The sequence below is a fragment of the Acinonyx jubatus genome, chromosome C2, assembly GCF_027475565.1.
Source record: "Acinonyx jubatus isolate Ajub_Pintada_27869175 chromosome C2, VMU_Ajub_asm_v1.0, whole genome shotgun sequence".
NCBI classification, from domain to species: Eukaryota; Metazoa; Chordata; class Mammalia; order Carnivora; family Felidae; genus Acinonyx; species Acinonyx jubatus.
The window spans coordinates 4275127-4282961 of record NC_069384.1 but is presented as its reverse complement, the minus strand read 5'-3'; the positions used below and the strand labels follow the sequence as shown (position 1 = coordinate 4282961).

Sequence of the window (7835 nt, the reverse complement as noted above, 5' to 3'; positions counted from 1 at the left end):
CTCTCAAAAATAGATAATATGAAAAGTAATAAAGATTTGGAAGTGTGACAGCATTTCTGGTGAGTATGTGGGCAGAATCACACGCTCGTACACCCGTGGACAGAATGTAAGCCGAAGCCTTCCATACACGTCGACCCAGCTTCTGGAAGTGTGTCCACCTACCCAAGGACACGAAAATATGCACGCTGGATATTTATTGCAACACGTGTGTAAGAGCCAAGTCTGAAAACAGCCCGCAAGTTTATCAGCAAAGGTTGAATTGCATAAATTACAGCACAGCTGCACAATGGGACAGGGCGCAGCCCCCTGGAAGAATGAGGTTAATTTGTGCAGATGGGGAAAACGTCCCAGATCTTTCTACCTCGTGTGGTAAGGAAACACAACTGTTTTTTATTTTTAATGGTGCACGCAGGGCGTTATTCCAGGGGCTGGTGACACGGGGATGCCTAAATGCAACGGGACCTCCCCCACGCGGGGCTCGCTCCGGGAGCGACAGAGAAGCACAGGAGTCTGTGAGGACAGCGGGGGGCCACAGGAGCTGGGACAGAAAGCTGCGGCCCCCGGTGCAGCTGGGAAGGAGTTTCTCCTGAACATACCCGGCTGGCTTCTGGGTCAGCAGATTTTTTTCCCCAGGGGTGGCAAAGGCTCCCACCGTGGCCGAGACCCTGTCCATTTATCTAGCTGGGGGGGTGGGGGGGTTGATCCACAGAAGTTTCCTCTCTCACCGTGCAGAGCTCACCGTGAGCTCTGAAATCGAGGTGTGGGCAAGGCCGTGCTCCCTCTGAGGGTCCAGGAGGACCTTTCCCGCGGCACCCAGCTCCTGGAGGCTCTGGCAGCCTTTGGGGAAATTTGGCTTGAATATGCACCCTTGGAATGATGCCTCCACTGTCACAAGGCTGGCTTCCCTCTGTGTGTGTGTGTGTGTGTGTGTGTGTGTGTCTTCTCCTCTTTTAAAAAAAATTTTTTTAACATTTATTTACTTTTGAGAGACAGAGAGAGACAGAGCATGGGTGGGGGAGGGGCAGAGAGAGGGAGACACAGAATCTGAAACAGGCTCCAGACCCTGAGCTGTCAGCACAGAGCCCGACAAGGGGCTTGAACCCACGAACCGTGAGATCATGACCTGAGCCGAAGTCGGACGCTTATCCAACTGAGCCACCCAGGCACCCCTCTCTCCTCTTTTTATAAGGAAACCAGCCATATTGGAGTTAGGGCCGACCTTGATGCTCTATGACCTCATGTGAATTTAACTGCTTACCTCTGCAAGCACCCTACTTTCCAATCAAGGACACGTCCCTGGGTTCTGGATGGACAGGAGTTCTGGGCGGATGCTGTTCAACCCAGCACCCACGTGGCAGAGTGGAGACGAGAGAAGCAGGTGCTAGACACGTTCATTCTGCACAGCGGACGAGAGCCGAGCGTGGGTGCAGTGATCGCTCCGTGTCGGGGGCTGCTGCCCACGCTGCCTGGTTGGGACGGGCATTGCGGCACCGGGTCCAGTGCTCTCAGAGGGTGGCCATCCGAAAGACAGCAATGGTGGGCTGGGTGGGCACAGGTGACGGTGAGCCTTCCACCATCAGCCCCCCTCCGGAGCAGCCCTTCCCGGCACGTCGGGTGTGAGTCGGGACCGGGGAGAGGCCCTCTCTGGTCTTCCTCATGGCCCAGAGGGCGTGGGCAGCTTCAGTGCTGTCTCTCGGTGGCGCTGAATCAGGCCCGCCCGTGGGGTGGTGACCCACACACGTACATCCTAAGTCACGGCTGGTGTAACACGCACGTGGACGCAGGCAAAGGCACCAGGAGAGAAAGAAGAAGGCGACGGGGACGGGCAGACTTGGCTCCTGTCACCTGGGAGCTTTGCCAAAGCCCCCGCCCCAGAATATAACCTGGAAACATCGACCAGTGTCACTGCCTGAGTCTGACGAAACCGCAAAAGCACCTTCCTGAAGTTGACGTAATGTGATGCCAGACAGGGTCTCGCAGGGCTTGGGGCTCAAGGTGGTGAAACGTGGGGGCCGTGGATTGGGTCAGCTCCAGCCTTCAGCAGTTTCATTGTACTCCGTTGTTGTATTTTATTTTAAAGCTTATTTATTTATTTAGGGAAAGAGAGCATGCAGGGGAAGGGCAGAGAGAGAGAGAGAGAGGGAGAGAGAGGGAGAGAGAGAATCCCAAGCAAGCTCCCCACTGTCAGCCCAGAGCCCGACGCAGGCTCTCACGAACTGTGAGACCATAACTGGAGCCCAAGTTGGACGCTTAACCGACTGAGCCACCCAGGCGCCCCTCAGCCTTCGGCCATTTTAAAGGTATCGTTTCTCGAAAAGTTGCTTGGAGCCTCATGTGCCTCCATCTGCAAAATGGGACTCTTATCTTAACTCACAGGGCTGCCGAAGGCACGACGCGGGGTCAGCGGCCGCACCTCCAGCGCATCGGGCCCTTCCGGCCAGAGGGGACAAATTCCCTGCGTGGCCGTGCCTGTTCATTTGCCTTCCCACTCCGGGGCAGGGCCGCACGGCTCGGGGTGAGCACGGCCACCGTTCTCCTCTCCGCCACCACAACCTCACAACTTGCCGAAAGAACGTCGTGTGATTTCCCTTTGTCATCTTTCAGCTGACCTTGGCAACCGCGCTTGCGAGCTTCTCGGAGAAAGACAGCAGGTGCAGAGGCAGGGGTGCGTGGGGGCCGTGGGGCTGCGTGTGCAGGAGCCCCGGAGCTGAGCAAGCAGGCAGGCTGTCGTCGGAGAAGCTCCTCCAGCCGGATGGCCAGCCCCGGCTCTCCCCGGGTCTCCAGCTACCGGTGACCCTCCGCTCTTCGGGGTCGGGCCGTGTGAAAATGAACTGACATGAAATCAGTCTTTGGAATCCATTCCGATACTGGGAAGGGCCGCGTGCGACGGCCAAGAACCTGGGTTTGCCGCCCGTCCGGGGTGAGTGGGCAGCCCCTCAGCCTCCTCCTCCTCCTCCGACCGTCAAGTCCCTTTTCTGTTTCCGCACTGAGGGCCGCAGGCTCCAGCTCCGGCCCACGGCCCGCTTTTGTGAATAAAGTTTTATTGGAACACAGCGGCTGGCTTGCTCACTCACTCACGTATTGCCCCTGGCTGCTTTTGCAGGACGATAGCAAATCTGAGTAGCCGTGACTTCCAAAGCTGTCTGGCCCCAAACAGAAAAAAAGCTTGTCGGTCAATCCCGGCTCTATTCCAAGTGTCCACTAATTGGTTTCTTTCTTTCTTTCTTTCTTTCTTTCTTTCTTTCTTTCTTTCTTTCTTTCTTTCTCTTTCCTTTCCTCCCTCCTTCCCTTTCCTTCCTTTCTCCCTTTCCTTCTTTTCTTTCTTTCTCTCTCTCTTTCTTTCCTTTCCTTACCTCCCTGCCTCCCTTTCCTTCTTTTCTTTCTCTTTCTTTCTTTCTTTCTTTCTTTCTTTCTTTCCTTCCCTCCCTCCCTTTCCTTCCTTTCTTTTCTTTCTTTCTTTCTTTCTTTCTTTCTTTCTTTCTCTCTCTTTCCTTTCCTTTCCTTCCCTCCCTCCCTCCGTTTCCTTCCTTCCTTTCTTTTCTTTCTTTCTTTCTTTCTTTCTTTCTTTCTCTCTCTCTCTTTCCTTTCCTTTCCTTCCCTCCCTCCCTCCGTTTCCTTCCTTCCTTTCTTTTCTTTCTTTCTTTATTTCTTTCTTTCTTTCTCTTTCCTTTCCTCCCTCCTTCCCTTTCCTTCCTTTCTCCCTTTCCTTCTTTTCTTTCTTTCTCTCTCTCTTTCTTTCCTTTCCTTACCTCCCTGCCTCCCTTTCCTTCTTTTCTTTCTCTTTCTTTCTTTCTTTCTTTCCTTTCCTTCCCTCCCTCCCTTTCCTTCCTTTCTTTCTTTCTTTCTTTCTCTCTCTTTCCTTTCCTTTCCTTCCCTCCCTCCCTCCGTTTCCTTCCTTCCTTTCTTTTCTTTCTTTCTTTCTTTCTTTCTCTCTCTCTCTCTCTCTTTCCTTTCCTTTCCTTCCCTCCCTCCCTCCGTTTCCTTCCTTCCTTTCTTTTCTTTCTTTCTTTCTTTCTTTCTTTCTTTCTTTCTCTCTTTCTTTCTTTCCTTTCCTTCCCTCCATGCCTCCCTTTCCTTCCTTTCTCTTTCTTTCTTTCTTTCTTTCTTTCTTTCTTTCCTTCTCTCTTTCCTTTCCTTCCCTCCCTCCCTTTCCTTCCTTTCTTTCTTTTCTTTCTTTCTTTCTTCCTTTCCCTCCTTCTTTCCTCCCTCCCTTTCCTTCTTTCTCTTATTTCTTTCTTTCTGAAAGAAACTATATTTTTTTTAATTAAAAAAAATTTTTTTTTTACATTTTATTTACTTTTGAGAGAGAGACAGAGAACAAGTGGGGGAGAGGCAGGGAGAGAGAGGGGGACACAGAATCCGAAGCAGGCTCCAGGCTCTGAGCTGTCAGCGCAGAGCCCGACGTGGGGCTCTAACCCACAACCGCGAGATCAGGACCTGAGCTGAAGTCGGACACTCAGCTGACTGAGCCACCCAGGGGCCCCAAGAAACTATATTTTAGAAGTTTTAGGTTTACAGAGAAATCACATAGATGTATAGAATTCCTATATACCCAGGGGCACAGTGTCCCCCATTACTAACATCTTCATTAGTGAGGTCTCTTTGTTGCAATTGATGAATCAATTTTGATATGTTATTATTAACTACGGTCCATAGTTTACATTAGGGTTCACACTTGGTGTACATTCTACGAGTTTTGATAGTTTTATGTCTTCATTTAAAAATGTATTATTGGGGGGGGTACCTGGTTGCCTTCAGCCGGTTGAGCCTCTGACTTCGGCTCAGGTCCCAATCTCATGGTTTGTGAGTTCAAGTCCTGTGTTGAGCTCTGTGTTGACAGCTCAGAGACCCTTTCAGATCCTCTGTCCCCCTCTTGTCTCTGTCCCTCCCAAGATTGTGCTGTCTCTCTCTCTCTCAAAAATAAATAAAAACATTTTTAAATATATTATTACTATTTTTTTAATTACAAAAGCAACTTCAGGCTTACCAGACAGTTGGAACAACACAGACCCCATAGAGGAAGCAGTGGGAGGTCCCCCACCTGCCAACCCTACTTTCTGAAGGCAAAGTGAACACAGCCAACATGTGTCCTCCCTGGTTGTGGGGCATGAATCACGTACCACAACTGGCTTTCCCATTAACTATATTCCCTGCACGTCTTTTTGTCAGATCTGTAATGGCTGCGGAATATTCTACCGAACGCATGTGCCACTGTTCTCTTACCCATAGACGTTGAGACGACTTGCAGTGCTGTGTGCTTCCACTCAGCACTGGAACGAACATTCTGGTCCATTCATCTTAAAGCACTCTGGATAGCATTTCTGGAGGACAGTTTCCAGGAACGGGAGTGCCCAGCCAGGGAGTGTGAGCATATTTACCTTTGAGAGAAAGGAAACAAAGTGCTGTCCAGAAAGCTTGAGGCTTTCTGTGAATTTCTGTGAATACATACCTGTTCTACCACACACAGAGTGGGGACTAGGAGTCAAGATACGGATTCAGGGCACTGAGAGCACAGGACAGAGGAGGCACAGGGTTGGGGCAACCCTGGAAGGCTTCCTGGAGGATGTGGGGTATGGCAGGGTAAGAGGATTCACAAGATCTGGAGGAGAAAAGGGGTGGGTGGAAGTTGGGGTTGGTCATCCAGATAAGAAACTGCCCAAGCAAAGACCGGGCCCTTTATGGACCCTGAGATCATAGGCCGATCCCTACGAATTGCATTAGGCATATGCCTTCTGGGGAGGAAAAGGTCTCGTAGGCAGGGCTGGAAATTGGGTAGACAGCGCACCCTCGCTGGGGTGGAGAGAAGGCATTGACGTTCACGGCCATCTATTTGTAACAGAGCCAAACTTCAAACAACCCAGAAGGGCATTCACGGAACAGATACGTTGTGGTGCGTTCATACAGTGCAATATTCTGTAGCCATGAACGGGGACACAGCACTGCTGGCCAGAACACCATGGAGACATCTGGGGCGGGGGACACAGGGGCAATTCTGGGGGCCGGCAAGGTCCTGGCTGCCTGAGCCCCTCCCCCACCCTGAGTTACCCCCCCCCCCACTTTCCTGCTTTCCACCACCCATCTGTGGCTGTAACGACTTCCTGGTCATAATTACCACCTAAGCACACCTCCCTCAATAGGAGGTGTTTCTTTTTCTCAAGGCCCTGGGGAAGGATTCCCGCAGGAGCTGCTGTGGGAGGGTCACGGAGGCTTTACCTGACTTTGGGATCCTTCACGGAGCCCTGCTTTTTTGGTTCTTTGCACATTCTTCTACGTATGCCGATATTTCACCATAAAGAAGTCTCTCCGGCGTTAAAAATCTGAAAACCATCAGTTTCTTCCCACTCATTATACTGTATCTATAGGGTATGCAACGTATAGCTACATACTCTGTGTGTGTGTGTGTGTGTGTGTGTGTGTGTGTGTGTGTGTGTACGTATATAGAGAGGGGGAAAGGGACAGAGAGATGAGCATATGCACTGATATATACCTATGTATAACATGTCCCCATTTAAATAGTGTCCACCTTATTCAACAACAAACAGAAATGACCAAATGGGGAGACGCACCCCCTCCCCCGCCCCCCGCCCCGCACATGGGAAGACAGCGGGCCCGGGGCCTTCCGAGCTGTTGTCAGGCTCTCTGCCTGCTTCCTGGCCCACGTGAGTCAGTTCTGCACCGGCCGGCCCGGCAAGCGCAGCCACGACTTGTGGCTAATCTTCCTGAGAAGCCGGCTCACCGGCCATTCATCTCCCAAAACCCTGGAGTGACTCACGAGGCTCTGCGCAGGGCTCCTAAGGACTTTGTGAGGCAACATGTTGGTCTCCTCTTGACACACCGTCTAAGAGACGGTGAGCAATCCAGGCCACTGCGATTGAAAAGAAAACAACAACAACAACAACAGAGTTTTCCACCATCGGGGCTCCTGGAGCAGCAGAAGCACGAGGGGCTGGAGGCTGCGTTGAGAGGATCTTAGCCTTCCCCCTCTCCCCGACTGGGACTGTTGTGTAATCAGTAGCAAAAAGCCCGCTGATCGCCGTTTACAACCGCGGGGTGAGAGTCAAAACTATCAACCCCAGCGGCCAGCTGCGCAGTCTAAATCATTTCCCCTAAAAGCTGGGATTTGATTTCATTTCCATAGATCCATCCTTCCCCCCCACCCCCCCACACTAAAAAGGCGTTCGAGGCCTAGCACCACAAGCTGGGGGATTAAAAGTCACAGAAATGTACGCTCGCTCAGTTCCGGAGGCCAGAAATCCAGGCGGCTGCGCAGGGTTGGTTCTGGTGGCTCTGAGGGCGAATCCAGGCCTCTCCCAGCTTCTGGTATTTGCTGGCAATCCTTGGCCCTCGTCGGCTTGGAGATGTGTCACCTGGTCCCCGCCTCCGCCTTCACACGGCCTTCTCCCTCATGTCTGCGCCCAGTTCCCCTCTTCTTAGAGGGACACTGGTGGCTGAACTGAGGGCCCACCCTCAGCCACGCCCAGGCTTCGTAGGACTCAAGTTGCTACAAACTGGAGGTGCCCTTTAAGGAAAAGAATACAAAATGATTAAATAAAAATGAGGTGCAAATGTGAAAGCATATTCAGAATGCAGACAAATCACAAGAAGTTACTGGAGCTGTGGACACTCAGATGCCTTCCCTCTGCAGTCTGTCCAGGCAACTCGGAGAAATGCCCACCTAGAAAGTGTGGATCAGGTGGGGGCCCCCAAATGTGGGGTGACGATCAGGTGGGAGCCGGTGGCATGGGGGGCAGGCAGGGGGGGGAGTGTGTGTGAAAGGATTCACCCCAGACACAACAAAGGAGGCAGAAGTTTCTAGAACGCTTGGCCGGGGAGCA

General features: G+C 51.9%; 1 long non-coding RNA gene across 1 annotated transcript; it reads right to left on the bottom strand.

The window, feature by feature from the left end:
• Positions 1 to 4286: 4286 nt before the first annotated feature.
• On the bottom strand, positions 4287 to 7591 carry LOC113594357 (uncharacterized). The gene is made up of 3 exons (XR_008297408.1): positions 7228 to 7591; positions 6214 to 6865; positions 4287 to 5378 (listed from the first exon to the last, which is right to left on the bottom strand). It is a non-coding gene; the product is annotated as an uncharacterized LOC113594357 (long non-coding RNA).
• Between the last annotated feature and the right edge of the window lie 244 nt (positions 7592 to 7835).